Source organism: Silene latifolia, chromosome 6, assembly GCF_048544455.1.
Source record: "Silene latifolia isolate original U9 population chromosome 6, ASM4854445v1, whole genome shotgun sequence".
NCBI lineage: Eukaryota > Viridiplantae > Streptophyta > Magnoliopsida > Caryophyllales > Caryophyllaceae > Silene > Silene latifolia.
In genome coordinates, this window is record NC_133531.1 from 131,287,875 (window position 1) to 131,304,649 (window position 16,775).

At 40.4% G+C, this 16,775-nt stretch overlaps 1 non-coding gene across 1 annotated transcript; it reads right to left on the reverse strand.

Moving 5' to 3' along the window:
- Positions 1-16,398: 16,398 nt before the first annotated feature.
- LOC141588848 (small nucleolar RNA R71) lies at positions 16,399-16,504 on the reverse strand. Its single transcript, XR_012519817.1, has one exon. It is a non-coding gene; the product is annotated as a small nucleolar RNA R71 (small nucleolar RNA).
- Positions 16,505-16,775: the final 271 nt, after the last annotated feature.

A 16,775-nucleotide genomic window follows, 5' to 3' on the forward strand; every position in this document is an offset into this window, starting at 1 on the left:
ATCGAGCCCCCACTTAATGTTCCTGCTTATCATGCTCGCTCAATTGCAATGAGGACCAGGCTTTACATGATGGACATTACTCGGGTTTGGAACTATTGAGAGAACAAGTTGAAGAACGAGGATGGTACCCTGATTAGATGGATTGTACCATAGTGGCATCTCAAGCCTGTTACTTGAGTATCGTCTTCGGATCCTACTCGATCAGTGTGCATTCCTGGCTTGGAGTTTATGATATGCATCTTCCCCGAGAGACTGATGAGACAAGTTGGCTTGAAACAAATGATTCCGAAGCTTGATACTGTTCCTCAAACTGCCGTGGTGCTTACTTCTGAGAGCCGAAAAGAGTGGGCTATCAAATGGGCTCAGAGAAATATGTGGTTCCTAAACTCTTCTGCTAGCGCATTATGGGTATCGGATTCCTACTTGCAGTGGAGGAAGGCTACTACTCCTGAGGAGCGTGAGAGGCTAAGGAAGCGTGAGTCCGTTGATTACAAGGTTCGTGATGTAGCGAAGGAGAAAGAGAAGTACTTGACCGAGGGAGAGGAAGAAGCCGAATTCCGAGTTGTTCATCCGTCGAAGAAATCGAAAACCTCTCCTGTCGTTGAAAAGGTGGTTGATAAGAATGGTATGGCTAGATCGCGAGAGAGACCATTGGTGATTAGGTCTGAGATAGCGCAGGAGCGCACGGCTCGTGGTCGAGATAAGAAATATGACAAGAATGACAAAGGCAAGGGGAAGATGGAAGAATAGCCTAAGTCTTATTATTATTATTTATTATTATTATTATTATTATTATTATTATTATTATTATTATTATTATTATTATTATTATTATTATTATTATTATTATTATTATTATTATTATTATTATTATTATTATTATTATTATTGTTGTTGTTGTTATTATTATTATTATTATTATTATTATTATTATTATTATTATTATTATTATTATTATTATTATTATTATTATTATTATTATTATTATTATTATTTGTAATAAAATGGTGGGGTTTTTAGAATCCTAGCCTATTTAGCATTATTTTTATTATGTGACATATTATTATTATTATGGAAGGAAATGAATAAAAGACTAATTGGTTATGAAACCGTTGTGCTTTTCTTTTATTATTCTTGTCGAATTCCAAATGCATATGCAAATGTTCTTCTATTTACATTAAAAAAAATAATGGGTTGTATCCTGTGAAGGATTGCCTACTTATTCATTTTAAAAATAAAATCAAACCCTTGCACGTAGTTCAAGTAAATATAAAAGAATAATTGTTCTAAACAAGAGCTTGTAGTGAACTAGAAAATAAGCATGAGCTTTACTTACTCCTAAAGCACAATTCAATTTATTTGATGATATGAGGATGACGAATTGTCAAAATGCAAGAGCAAAGTGACATAGGCTTTATTTCAGCTGGCCAGGGGCCGTTCTTATTTCGTGCCACAATAGCGACACGTGATGTTACGCGGGGCGCATTTTTGTTCTTATTCTAGGCATAGTAACGTTTTAGTTGGTCGAGGTTAGTTGGGTTGGCAAATTCATTCCCATCTAGGTCTGTGATTCTAACCGCACCCCCTGGGAGTATGGACTTGACTAGAAATGGTCCGGCCCAGTTGGGTTTGAACTTTCCTCGTGGATCGACAGGTAAAAGAGCTCTAACTGATTTGAGCACTAAGCTAAGTCTCCCTCTTTGATGTTTCTTGGGTTAATCCTTTTGTTGAAGGATCGTTTGATACGTGCTTGATATGTTTGCACATTGTGTAATGCGCGCAACCTTCGTTCATCCAGGAGGATGAGTTCTCCATATCTATCCTTCTTTCAATCGGCTTCTGGGATTCGAGTTTTGAGTAGAATACGCAAGGATGGTATTTCTAGCTCAACTGGTTACACCGTTTCCATGCCGTAAGTCAAATCGAAAGGAGTGGCCCCAATGGGCATCTTAACTAATGTGCGATATCCCCATAAGGCAAATGGTATCTTACTTGGCCAATCTCGATAATTGTCAATCATTTTCTTGAGGATTGTGACAACATTTTTTTTGCTGCCTCTACTGCGCCATTAGTTTGTGGTCTATATGGCGAGGAATGGTGGTGTTGGATCTTGTACTTGGCTAGCAATTGTCAGTATCGGCCTAGAAATGCGACCCATTGTCACTGATGATCTCATGTGGAAAACCGTATCGACAAATGATATTGGTTTGTATGAACTTTGCCACGTTCTTGGCTGTGAGACTAGTATAAGAAGCCGTTTCTACCCATTTGGTGAAATAATCGATTGCCACCAGAATGAAACAGTGAACTCCTGTTCCGGCGGGGTGATCTTTCCGATGATGTCGATTCCCCAAGCAGAAAATGGTCAAGGAGATGTCATGGTGTACAGTAACGAAGGAGGGACATGTTGCACATTCCCGAAGATTTGGCAGTTGTGGCAATGTCTGACATATTTGATGCAATCGGATTCCATCGTGGTCCAGTAATATCCCAAACGCGTGATTTTCTTTGCCCTCATTGGTCCACTCATGTGAGGGCCACATTCTCCATCATGGACTTCTTCCATCACTTTTTGTGCCTGTGAATGATCAAGGCAACGCAAGACTACACCAAGAGGTGTTCTTTTATACAACTCTCCTTGCATGAGGACGTATTGGGAGGCCAGTAAGCGTATAGAATGTTGTCCCCTCTTATCCATATCTGGTGGATAGGGCCGTTGAGTTTGAAGTTCAAAATTGCTTTGAACCAAGGTTCCTCTGGGTTTTCTTCTTCATCTGTAATTTGGTGCACATAAGCTGGCTCTTACCGTCGTTCGATGCATAAAGGCATTTCTACCATATTATCCGGCATAGTAATCAAGGATGCAAGTTTTGCAAGAGCATCTGCAAATTGATTCTCTTCTCGAGGTAGGTGTAGGTAAGTTACTTGGTCGAAGAATTATGCCACTTGGTTTATTATGGCCTGATAGGGTGCTAGGCTTTCACTCCGAATTTTCCAAGATCCCGTAATTTGGTTGATGATCAATGATGAATCTCCATGTACCCGAAGATTCTTGATGCCTAAACCTACTACTGCTTGTAGACCAATGAAGCAAGCTTCGTATTCTGCTGCGTTATTTGTCACCTCGAAGTCGAGTTTGACAGAGAATGGTGTATGCTCGACTTTAGGAGAAATGAGCAACACTCATATTCCAAATCCTCTTAAGTTCGACGCTCCATCAAAGTAAAGGTCCCAGGAGTCTACATCGGTTTGGAGTATATCCTCATCCGGAAACGACCAGGTGTCTATTGTTTGTGCATCATTGATGGGATTTTCTGCGAAGAACTCGGCGACATCGCGCCCTTTTATAACTTTCAGAGGTACATATTTGAGATTGAACTCTAAGAGCATCAAAGTCCATCTCGCTAGGCGTCCATTGAGAACGGGTTTTTCGAAGAGGTATTTGACAAGATCCATTTTGGAGTATATTTTGACTGAGTAGCTCAGCATGTAATGGTGTAGCTTCTTCGTGGCCCACACAAGAGCGAGGCATGTCTTTTCGAGTGGTGTGTACTTGCACTCATACTCCAAGAACTTCTTACTAAGGTAGTAGATAGCTCTTTCTTCTTTTCCTACGGTTTGGGCTAGCATGGCACCCATGGTTGTTTCAGTTACTGTGAGATATAAACCAAGAGGTTTATCTCGTTGGAGTGGCATGAGCATTGGTGGTTTGGCTATTATCTCCTTGATTCGGTCGAACGCCTTTTGATAGTCATCATCCCACATGGTGTGATCTATTTTCTTTAGTTTTTGAAGATAGGATCACAAATCATGGTGAGTTTCGATATGAATCGACTTATGTATTGCACTTTTCCCAAGAATCCTCTAACTTCCTTCTCTGTTTGAGGTTGCGGCATTTCAATTAGAGCTTTAATCTTGGAAGGGTCTATTTTTATCCCTCTTTGGCTAACGACATACCCCAGGAGTTTGCCGGATGTTACTCCAAATGTAAATTTCTAAGGATTGAGCCTCATGTTGTACTTTCGTATGAAAGATCATAGATCCATATTAGACTCTCTAATAAAAATTAAATTATCTCATAATTTGTCATTTAGGTGATCTATGTAACATGCATGCTAATATGAAAGCATAAAAGTCAAAGTATAAGGAAAAACAATTTCCTTACATTGATTTTGTGGTAAAAAGGGCACAAACTAGTTCACCTTACTAGCTTGTTCTTGAGCTTATTCCAAATGGATGATCCTCCTTACTAATCTTCAAAGAGAAGATCTCCTTCTTGTTGCACCCAAGAACTTACCCAAAAATAATAACAAGTATTTAACTAGAACTTATTATTATTATACCCTTGATATTATTGTAATATTACTAACTCTCTTAGTAATGAAATTTATTTACTAACAAACTTAGTAAAGATGAATAATTATTTTTAGAGAGATGTAGACCAAATAAATGAATCACATGAAAAGTAAACAAGTGAATGTTGTAGAGTGTAAAAATGAACAAACAATTTGGTCTATTAAAGGGGGAAAACCGGGTGGAAGGGTGGAGTGTTCAATTGTCTTATATTATTCTATCTTACATCACATGCAAAATCATTTATAAGATAACTTATGGTAGTATATAAAGTAAGGTGAAATGATTATGTTCCTAATCATCCACTAGTCTTATTTTACACGGTCCACTTGCCCATTTACGGGTCCATGTTGGTTCTTATATTTGTCGCACAAATACGTGTAATTTTATTTTAAACATCGTTTCATGTTTAAATACTTCCATAATTAATTCGTCCAAATCACTCCCTAAATATATGTGTACCACTACACATATTATTTACGTACTAATATTAATCACATTAATCAATTAGTACAATTTTAGTAAATTAACAATTTATTAACTAAAACCCGTCTCCCAAAATTTATTATTCAATTATCAGATAATTAAATAATAACTGCCGTTCCTCGAGTTCGCAACTCGAATTCTCTCTTAAAATAATTGACTAACCTTTTAGTCTACAAATCAAGGGACTAAATAAATTGTATCTAATACAATTAATTAGTTGTCTATTGGGGTTCGTTCCTATAGGTATGACCGAAAGGGGTCAGTTGATCACCGCCGTCTCACGACAATAACGTCAAACTCTAGTCAGCCTACCGTTATCTATTTACGTTAATCAACTGACGAGGATCAAATAAATAAATATCTGATGATATTCCATTAATGAGATTTATTATGTAAACGCACTATTGTGGAGGACACTAACTCCAACATCATAGTCTCACGAAGAATTTGCGAAGGTTCGCAATGTGCCCCTCTCTATCTTTGGACTTGACAAACATATCATCTACGTATACCTCAACTTCTTTATGCATCATGTCATGTAGTAGTGTAGTTGCGGTGCGTTGATATGTAGCTCCAGCATTGATTAACCCAAACGGCATAACCGTGTAGCAATAGGTGCCTCATTGAGTGACTAAGGCGGTCTTATGCATGTCTTCTATGGCCATCTTGATTTGGTTATATCCCGCGTATCCATCCATGAAAGACAACAACGCGTGATCTGCTGTATTATCCACCAATATGTCGATATGCGGTAGAGGAAAGTCATACTTAGGACTCGCTTTGTTCAAGTCTCTGAAATCAACACAAACACGGATTCTCCCATCCTTTTTGGGTACGGATACAATGTTGGCTACCCAGTCTGAGTACTTGGAAACTTTGATGAACCCGGCTTTGAATTGGTTATCCACTTCTTCTTTGATCTTAAGAGCCCATTCTGTCTTCATTCGACAAAGCTTCTGTTTTACGGGTTTAAAACCTGGTTTGATTGGGATTCTGTGCTCTGCGATATCCCTGTCGATCCATGGCATGTCTTTGTAGGACCAGGCAAAAACTTCCTTGAACTCGTGTAGGAGGTCTATAAAACTAGCCCTTTCGGCGGAGCTCAAGGTCGTCCCTATCCTAAGTTCTTGGGGTTCTAGTTCGGTTCCCACGTTGATGGGTTCTGTGTTCTCTATAACTGGTCCCCCTTCCTCCTCTTGTAGTATTTCTTTAACTATGTAAAGAGGTATTTCGATTGAGTCTGGGTCTAGGTCATCCTCATTATCATCGTAAACAGAATTGCATTCAGAATAACACAAAGAGTAAGCAAAACCTGATTTATTCATATTAAAATTTGAAAAAGTTGAAACAAAGAAGCCATCTATTCGGTAGTCAGTGGCGGTAAAGGGACAGCTGCTGGGACATTTCCCGAACTACTGTTACTACTCGATGCCAAGCTAGGAGAAACAAGAGGAGTGGGAGTGACGACAAGAGGAGACTCTCTAGGGACTTCTCTAGACTCCGACTCTGATTCCGACTTCGACTCTGACTCGAATTCATCGTCTTCTGGTTCTCCTTTCAACATCTCTCCTTCTCCAGTGGTGAGCTTGAAGAGTCTTCCTTGGTTGTTCGTCCACTTGATCGACTTTCTCCATCCTTTTTGCTGATTCGAACTGGTTTCTGTGATCAATGCGGTAGGGTTGAAGTGATCGTCTTGAAGTATCATGGTAATGATCTCATCCTGCGCGGCTCTAACAAATCGATCTTCTCCAAACAGTAAGCTAACAGCTTGTTCGTCTAAGCAAGGTGCTTGACGTGTCTTGACGGTAGGAATCGTTTCCGTAGGAATAAAATAGCAATCGTGAAAGATCTCGATTCCAGCTAGTTACTTTCCTATGTAATGCCAAGGTTCGGGAAACCCGTGAAAACGTTCTTGACTTCCTTCTCTAACGAAGTATCCATTTAGGGTAGGGAGATAGGGTCGTATTTGGATTCCCATGTTCTTGCGGTTTTGGAATTGAGTGAGCATTTCTAGAGCTTCTTCCTTGGTGGGTTTGTACCCTGGTCCTAGTGGTATCCTTTGTGAGTTACCTTCTTTGTAAGGTGCAAAGGTATTTCTTCGGACATGATTCAACGACATTCCCGGGAAGTATCCTTGAGATTTGAGTATGTGGTTGACCACCAAATTAGAGTAGGGATTGAAGTACAAAGGTGCCAACTCATTCTCTACAAGGTTTATGCTATGGAAGCCCCCAAGTTCATATACTGGATCTGCAATTACTTGGTTGCTTGATCTTTTTTCTATTACCGCCTTGATGGGTGACGAAGTGATCGTCACCACTTTACCATCTAGTGGGATCTTGATTTTCTGGTGGAGGGTGGATGTTACCGCTTTGGAAGCGTGAATCCGAGGTCTTCCCAGAAGTATGTTGAAGGATGCTTCAATGTCCACTATTTGGGAGTTAACCTTTCTCTCGATAGGCCCATGTGGCTATGGTAAGGTTAACTAGTCATACCACTTTTCATCATGTACCATCATATGCACGAATACCTTGATTGGTAGGGGTCCAGTCCGACTCTTTCATGCCTAATTTGTATTCTGTTTTCAACGGTATGACGTTGACTGCTGAGCCATCATCCACCAAAGTCATTGGCACATTCTTCTTTAAGCAGATGACAGTAATGTATAGAGCCAAGTTGTGACTAGCGCCGAAAGGTGGCAAATCTTCATCCGAGAAAGTAACTGGGTTACTTAGCTTAGTTGAATCTTAGAAGACCAAGTTGACCACGTCATCAGGTGTGGAGTCACGTGCCACGTTTAATTTGGCCAAAGCTTGTAGTAAAGCTTGGCGATGTGGGAACGAGCTTGCAACTAGTTGCCAGACTGAAAGATCAGCCTTTGTCTTCTGTAGTTGCTTTAGTAAATGGTCAGTAGAGGTATCCTCGCTATCATTTGGCGTGACAATGTTGGTATTGGTGATTGGATCATTTGCTATGGGACCATTTTGAGAAACGTTTTAATATGGACGCCCCGAACGAGTAAGGTGGTCTATATCTTGGTCCTCACTATTTTGGACTATTTCCTCACTAATTTTGACTAGGTAGTGTTCAGTGAGGTATTCATCTTCATCATCATCGACCCATACTCCATTGATAGTAGCAAGTTCTCTCAACCTTATGATTTCGGCTTCTAATTGGATGATTTGGTTGATTAGCGCATCAACCACGGCTACTACTTCTTGCATTGAAGCATTTTGAGAGAGGTTTAGTGGCGCACGTTCTTTAGGTGTTGTACTTGGATTACGTAGGGTCGCCACTACACTTTCTAGTTCTGAGACTTGTCTATTCACGCTCTTCGCCCATGCGATAAAGTCGGTGAAAGTAGGGGAAATGGTGGAGTAGTTCCCTTCATCTTCTATTGCATAGGTCTTTTCTTCGACTGGAGAAATGAGGTGTGAACAATCTAAGGTAGATTCTTCACTTGTAATCATCAGAATTCCAAGAGGATTCTGAGTATTGTTAGGCTTACCTCCAGGCGGTATTGGTAGGCGACCGTCTTCAATCATGTCTTGAAGTACATGCTTTAGCTTGTAACATTTTTCTGTATCGTGTCCCTTACCTCTATGATATTCGTAGTACGAATTCTCGTCCCAGGACTTGGATTTCTTTTCTGGTTCGGGTGTAGGCCCTATGGGTTGGAGCTTACCTTGTTTCATCATTCTCTTCAGAGCGTTGGAGTATGTATCCCCAATATTTGTGAACTTTCTTTGTGGGTTACTCTTCTTTGATGGTTCGAGAAGATTAACCTCATCAGTCTTGCTAGTAGAGCCGTAAGAACGACTTGTTGAGCCTTGATATCCACGACCTACCATTTTGGACAAGAGTCCTTTACGGATGTCATCTTCGATCCTTGTCCCTAGTACAGTTAAGTCCTTGAAGGTTTTAAGGTTTTGGTACCTCAAATGGCTTGCATAAATGGGTTTCAAATTGTCCACGAATTTTTCCATGAGGGTAGCTTCATCTGGACGTTCGACAAGTTAGGTACTAGTCTTCCTCCACCTACTTAGGAAGTCGGTGAAAACTTCTTTATAATTTTGGGTAAGAACCTCTAAAGTGCGCATATTGACTTGGATCTCAGCATTATCCGCATATTGTTTAGCGAACTCAATTGCGGCATCATCCCAAGTGGCGATTTTCTTGTGTTCTAGGGAATAGAACCATTGTTTTGGGATGGTATCAAGAGACGAAGGAAAGATCCTTAAGAATATCTCGGGTTTAATGCCTTTGATAGACATGTAATCCTTGAAAGCACGGATATGGTTCAAAGCGTTTTCATGCCCCTTGAATTTCGGGATATCCGTCATGTTGAAGTTAGTTGGCAATTTGGAACTCACGGCCTCATACTTGCGACTGTTTTCCCTATAGATATCATCCCCTTTGAGGTACATCAGTTGTTCCTCCAAATATTGGAGTCGTTTTTCAAATTCAGTCAGACCTACGGGGACGGGGGGGGGGGGAGGGGGTTAACTTCTTTTGCTCCCACAAAGGGTGAAGAATTATAATTCACAAAATCATTTAAAAAATCATTAGGCACTTCAGTTTCTGCAGGAGGCAACCTAGTTTCTACAGCAACAATTCGACCCTCGATCGTGTTGAGGCGATCATACACTTGGTCTTGGCTAGTTTGGAGACGAGCAAGCGCGGCTAAGATTTGATCATTACTATTCTGGGGTTGACTATTGCTTGTGGTGCTAGTGTCAGGCATCTTGGAAACTGGACAAGAGATCGACGACGAATCAAAACACGATCGACCATTCTAGCACACTTATTCAAAGAAAAGACTCGACTCGGGAAGTGGGACTGTGCCACTTGTGTCAGTGAGGTTTGAAAATGACAAAGTTTTGAAATGTTGGTCCTATCCAACTATAGTGTAGTTGTAGGAGTGGAGTCGAAGTGCGTTTTGAAATGGACTTTGAGGCCCGAATTTTGACTCGATAATTGGACAGATTTTCAACTGGTTTTGCGCTAATATTGGGCCTATTTCGAAAATTTACATTTTTAAGAGAGGTTTTGATTTTACAAAATTCGTCATGGTTTTTTTTAGAAAATGGTGATCACATATAATACAAGCATTTATACAGGCATTATAACGGGATGCTGAGTGCATTTAAAAGGGTTTTGGTTTAAAGGATGGGTTGCCATACCAAGCAATCAATCCCGGGGTCTGTGGAGAGGCTCGTACCAAATAGGAGTAAGGCCAATTCCTAGTCCATTTCCTCGAGTAGTGAAAGCCCTTGGTACAAACAGGAGTAAGCATCATGGTATGGTTGACGTCAATCGCTATCCATCCTTAGGCCCAGATAAGAATTTGGACCGTCTAGACGGGACGATTGGTCGAATGGGTTGGGTTGGGCCTAGGAAGGCCGAATAAACGATCTAGGAAGACCGAGTTATGAAAACCAACAACTGTCTCGTACAAACTATTCCCTAACCATGTTCAAGTTTCACCCTTGGCTACACGTAAGTGTATTATCCCCAGCGGAGTCGCCAAACTGTGGATGCGGGCCCACGGGAGTCGCTCGGTGAAAACAAGCAAGGTTTGCATTTGTGGAGTCGCCACCAATTTATTGTGGAAAATTGGATACCGTTTGAATACCTCGTGCCATGTCAAGACACAAAGTAGTGACATGAACACCAAGAACTCGTTACCCTTAGCATTCTATGTCTAGAATGACTCTCGTGGATGCCAATGAACACATATGTTCACAGAGATCTGGTGTAAGGGGTGAGGGTACGTATTAGGAAGCTCTTTTGATCGAACACCTAATCCCGCCCGCCTTGATAGCGGCCTCTACTAATGATTAGGGAAAATCGTCTATACTTGATATGTTGTCGATTACATGCATACAATGCAACATCCATTAGATTAATCCTAGCATGTGAGAATTAACTAAGTCGGTTAACACGTAATTTAACATGCATTAATGTCGAGGTAGAAATTTAGGTTAATTGCATGTGAGAGCATACAAACAATATGATAAATAAATAAATGCAATAATTAAAATTACAATAATTACAACGGGTTAATTGATTTACGTCGAAAATACACTTAAAACGGACGGTTTTAGAAAAGAAAAGAGAAAATAAATTAAAGAACAGATTAGCGGTGATAATATGAGTAATAGTTAATTAATACGTAAGCTAATAACTAAGTGAAAGCAACAACGGAAGTTCAGGGGCAGAATTCAACCCGGAACAGGCGCAGCAAAGCTGCGTCCTTTGGAAGAGGCGCAGCACCTGCTGTGTCCTTTCCTGAGGTGAATTCTGGCTGTGAAGTTGGAATTGCATATCGTTAATATTCATTGGTGATTTAAAGCTCAATTAATAATATCCGACTCGGATAGAAGTGGTTTAATAAATTAATTACATGTGAATTGGTCATAAAAATAATAAAACACGAGATGAAGCTAATCGGAACGAATTAATTGCAAGGTTAAAAGGGATTAATAATGAATTAACAAACTAGTTAGATTATTAATGCTAAACTATTGATGATGATGACGATAATTAACAGATGAAAATTTACAAAAGGTGAATTTCAGAGGTTTGATATTGATGAATCGAATCTCCAAAACCCGGTTTTGATTTTATGACGAAAACCCCGCAAATATGAATCATAAGGGATTTAAGTCGGGAATTAAAAGATGATAAATTAATAATGAATATATGTTAAATTATCATGTCAGGGAAATAAGAACAAGCAAAGACGAAAGAAAAATAAACAAACGAATTAAACAAAAGACGAAGGAAGAAGAAGGAAAGCAGGAACTGCGGCAGCCTCAGGAAGAGGCGCAGCAGGTGCTGCGTCCCTTCAAAGAGGCGCAGCAGGTGTTGCGTCCCTTCAAAGAGGCGCATCAGTTGCTGCGTTCCTTCTCGACATCTGTCTCCCGTTAATTCGTAAAAAGGGTTTGAATAAAGGTTTTATAAATCGGTTTTGAATAGTTTTCGACGTAAACCTTACAATAATGATTACAAAAATAAAGACAATAATAAAAGATGGGATTTACACCCTCAGACTTACATGTTTAACGAAACGAGATTGACTAAGTTAACGATTAGTGATGCTCGACTCGAATGTACGACGAAAGTGCCCTCTAAGGGAAAATTAAACAAGATTGATTAAGTTGATTGATGTGGAGTTGGTCAAATTGGTCGGTCCTTCAAACGAGGCTGGTACTCAGAAGGATCCGAGCTTACGTGGTTGAAAGTTCAAGCACGTAGACGCCAAAAAGCAAGAGTGTGGTCTTAAAATTCAAAGGGAGAAGAGAAGGGCAGACGCTCGCATGAGAAATATGAGGAGCGAAGGTCCCTATTTATACTAATCACGGAAGGAATTAGGGTTTCGATAAAACTTTGGCTGTAAATCTCGAAAAGATCTTAAAATACGTAAAAATGAGCTGGGGAAGAGGCGCAACAGTCACTGCATCTCTTGGAAAAGGCGCAGCACGTGTTGCGCCCTTTCCCCAAAGGTTTCCTCCTGCGGAAGAAAGATTTTCCGCGTTTCTATTATGGAATTGCGGTTGATCTTAATTTCCTTTTTATTTATAATATAATCCCGGAAAATACTTTACCAAAAGATTAAAATATTGAAAATATGGAATAGAAATATCCGGAACATTCCAGAATATTCTGACTCGGCATTTTAAACGGTTATTAGAAAATGAAGACGGTTTTTGACCCGGACTCCAAATGTACTCTAATTACTGTCAAAACGACCGTAATGGCGCGTAGATGACGTCCAAGGGGTAGACACAAGTATTTGAGCTATCACTTGATGATAAACTTACGAACTGTCATAAATCGTTCTGTGTACCAAACATGCGGCCCAATCATCACCAGGTGGTTTGCGGGAGGTGCAGAAATAAGGTATCTACATATAATAATACATAACACGTATACATACGTATTATATACTTCCACCTACCATATACATATATACTCCACCCACACCACTCATCCTTATCTCATTTCATTTTCCACCACACAAAACTTAAGAGAGAAAAGAGAGAAAAAGAGAGATTAGAAGAAAGGAGATTTTGTCCCTCCGCCTTGAGACCGTAAGGTAAGATCGTCTTATATTAGCTTTTATATAAATTAATTTATACCGTTGATCTGCCTCGACCTAGACCAAACTAGGACCGTCGTTGACCACCGTTAACCGCCCAAAAAGGGGTTTGACCGAGTAGATCTACACGATTATAGCTGTGGTTGTGAATCCGTCTTCAGACGGATTTTTACCCCTCTTTCGTGGCCTGACTTGGGGGAGATTTGGTCGGTGGTTATTGAGGATACAGAAGAGAGTCGAGTGGTGGTCATGGGTGGTGGAATGAGTGGTGTTAGGTGTCGGAAATAAGCTGTTAAAGGAGGATGTACGGTCGTATCGGTGTTGTTGTATCGAGTTGTTATGGTTGCTGTTTGTGTTGGTTTTGTCTGGTGTGGGCTCGGGTTTGGTGGCAGCTTTAGGTGGCTGTCATAACGTGACCTCCGTGGTGGTGATGGCCTATGGTGGTGGCGCAAATGGTGGTGTAAAAGGGAGGGTGTTGGGAGTGTGTTTGTGTGTGTTGTTGCAGGTGTTTGTGTTGTTGGTGTCGGGTGTTGTTGTGACCATTGTTTGTGCCGGCTGTGGGAGCCACCATGGCTAGTGATGGTGGTCCACGAGGGCAGCGATAGTGGTGGTTGTATGGAGGGAGTTCGGGTGTGAGTACGAGTCGGGATTTAAATAGCTTAAGATGGGTTTTTATTTAATTAACTAATTACATATTTAATTTAACTAGGTTAGTTAGTAATTAAATATATTTAATTATTTATTTTGGTGACGGTTTATGTGGAAGATTATTATTATTCGGATTGCTTACGGAGTTTGCTATAACCTACTCAGTTTCAATAATGTGTATGTTTGTCAGTTAGTCATTTGTCATTCTTGCATTATATGAGTCGTATTGCATATCGTATTTGGAATGGGGTATCATGATGAGTCGGTAATTGGCATATTGTGTGGTATCTTACATTTATGGTGTTTGTCATGTATATTGGAGGATATGACGGTTTGTGTTGCTTACTTGTTGTTGAGGAGACGTGAGGCGGTTGGGAGACCGTCTCACGCTCGGGTCACCTACTGGAGCTTTACACTTCAAGAGGGATGTGCACAATAATTACTTGAGTACAAAGGGACTCATATAGTTTAGACACGACATTTGGCAGGCGACCTAGTTGGCTTCCGATCCCCGTACGTCTGGGCGTGTCTCGGTACCTGTTTGTGAGTTGTGGTGTCGTGAGCGTATGGCACCGGTGGTTGTGGGTACGTCTGGGCGTGTCTCGGTACCGACATTCTGGTTGTTTGATAGAGTATTGATACGTGCATTTTGTATAGTCTTTTTAGCCTATTTTAGCACGTATTTCTATGTACTTTCGTACTGTTTATATTGCATTTTGCCACCGAATTGGCTACTTTGGTTCGTTTTGTCCGTTTTGTAGACATGAACGCGGAAGTAGTGGAATCGTACCATTTTCGTCCTTTTTACATGCATTTTGAGGAGACGGGATTTTCTAGAGTGAGATATTGCATTGGGATGCGTGAAGGCACGGTCTACGGAGCAGTCAGTCACAAGTTTGAGCTGTTTTGGAGGAAGAATACTCGATCGAGTGGTTTTATTACTCGATCGAGTGGTTTCTATGGCATTGGTTGGTCGATCGAGTAGTTTTGTACTCGATCAAGAAGAGCTGGATTTAGGAGTTACTCGATCGAGTAACAATTATGTTCGATCGAGTAGATTTCTTGGAGTTTTACTCGATCGAGTGGTTTCAGACTACTCGATCGAGTGGTTTTGGCTGGCGTGGGCTTTAATTAGCCCGTGAACTTGTTTTAGTTGTTCGACTTAGCATATTTTCTATTTAAGCACACGTTACTAGGTCATTAGCATCCAATTTCTATGTTATCTAAGTTTTATTCTATTTCTGATCTTCACAAAAAAGACTGCGTTACTTTTCTCCTTCACTATAACTTTGTTTTCGGGGTTATTTAGCTCGGATTTGTTTGTTCTTTACGCCGGATTCTTGCGATTATAATTTCTTTCTCCCTTTTCAATATTAATCTTTCTTTTATTCATTTTAATTACTTGTTTCATTCCTTTAATTTTCTGCCCTAATTACGTTTATGCATTTTAATTATCGTTTCATCATGTTTAATATTAGTTTGTTCATCGTTTTTAGTTCTGACAACATTAATAGCATGAGTAGCTAATCTGTTTCATGTTGGGATTAGGGGATCTACGGTAGAAATGTGACGATGTAGTAAATAGGTTAGATGAATTAATTGTGGGATTCTGTCCCCATAGCAATATAATTGTATTTACCGACTTAGTTGAGTGCACGCTTCTAAGTCACCTTTTTAATCTGGTTAAATTTAATCCTGGATCGGAAGATTGGACTAAATAGACCTGCTATGAACAGTAGACTATCCTGACGAGGACGGAAGTTAAGTTAGTGGTAATTTAGGATAGAAAGTGGACCGGAAGGACCTTTCCATATCCGTCTCGCAGTAATTTATCTAAGTTGTTTACAGTTGAGTCACTGGACTACCGTAGTGAACCGAAATCCTGACATGTCCTCTCTTTATTGATAGTTTATCACTCTTTTTCTGCCTTTACTGCTCTTTCTTTATTTTTCTTCCTTTAACCCTTTTTAGTTTAGAAGTCAAATTATGAACACCCCAATTTGTGACCAAATAGACGGACTTTTACAGATATCTTGCCTCCTGAGGAGATCAACCCGACTTCCCTAGCTATATAGTTAGTTTAGTTAGTTATTTTTGATAGGTATACGACAGCCCTGTCAAATTTTGGCGCCGTTGCCGGGGAGGCAATTGCCCTATCTGTCTTTGTTTCGTTTATTTTATCCGTCTAAGGAAATTTTTATTTCTTGAGGCAGTTCTTATTTATTTTCTTTCAGTGTTGTATATGCCCGGATCAGACAGGTTTGAGTTAGTTTCAGCTGATTCTGAGCCAGAAAGACTGTTCAGGGATAGACTCCGTCTGCAAAGAGAATCACGAAAGGAAGACTTGAGTACTTTCGAATCAGAGCTTCAACATTTCCTATTTACAGAAAATCCATCTTTTGAAGAAGATACTTCTAGTTCTGTAAGCCAACCAGTAAAGATGCCGAACATTGCTAGTCACTCGGAGCCTAAAGCATCATCAATTCCAAAGGGTTTCAATCTCCAGACTGAGGATGGGAATACATTTGACATCCGTCCTTCCTGGTGGAGAGAAATCTCTTTAGAGATGTGGCAGGTGAAGACCCGAGGAAGCATATCGAGGTCTTTACGGACTATTGTTCTACTATCCCCGCTACAAAGGGGGTAACTCAAGACAAGATTAAGGAGGTTCTATTTACTTTTTTCTTTGACTGACTCAGCCAGGGAGTGGCTGACTGATTTGGACCGTACGGCCGTAGGGGTCAGAGACTGGGAGACCCTTGCTCTTGCTTTTTATAAGAGATATTTCCCTCCATAGCGCACCAATCAGCTGAGGGCAAAGATCACAAGTTTCAAGCAGGCACCTGATGAGACTTTCTATGAAGCATGGTCCCGTTTCAAAAAATTGGTGAGGTCTCTTCCTCACCATGGTTTTGATCCGTGGTTTCTGTCCAACCAGTTCTACAATGGGCTGTACGATGATCACAGAGCCATACTTGATGCATCATCTAACGGAAGATTCCAAGAGAACACTAACGATGATAAGGGATGGGCCCTTATTGAAGAGATGGCGAACCACTGTGCTGAGTATGTAAACCCGAGGGATGGTATTAGAACAGTTCATGTAGTCGATAAGCAAGTTGTGGCTGAGCTAGAAGCCATGAATGCCAGGTTTGATAAGTTGGAGTTGCATTCTGTTGGGGAG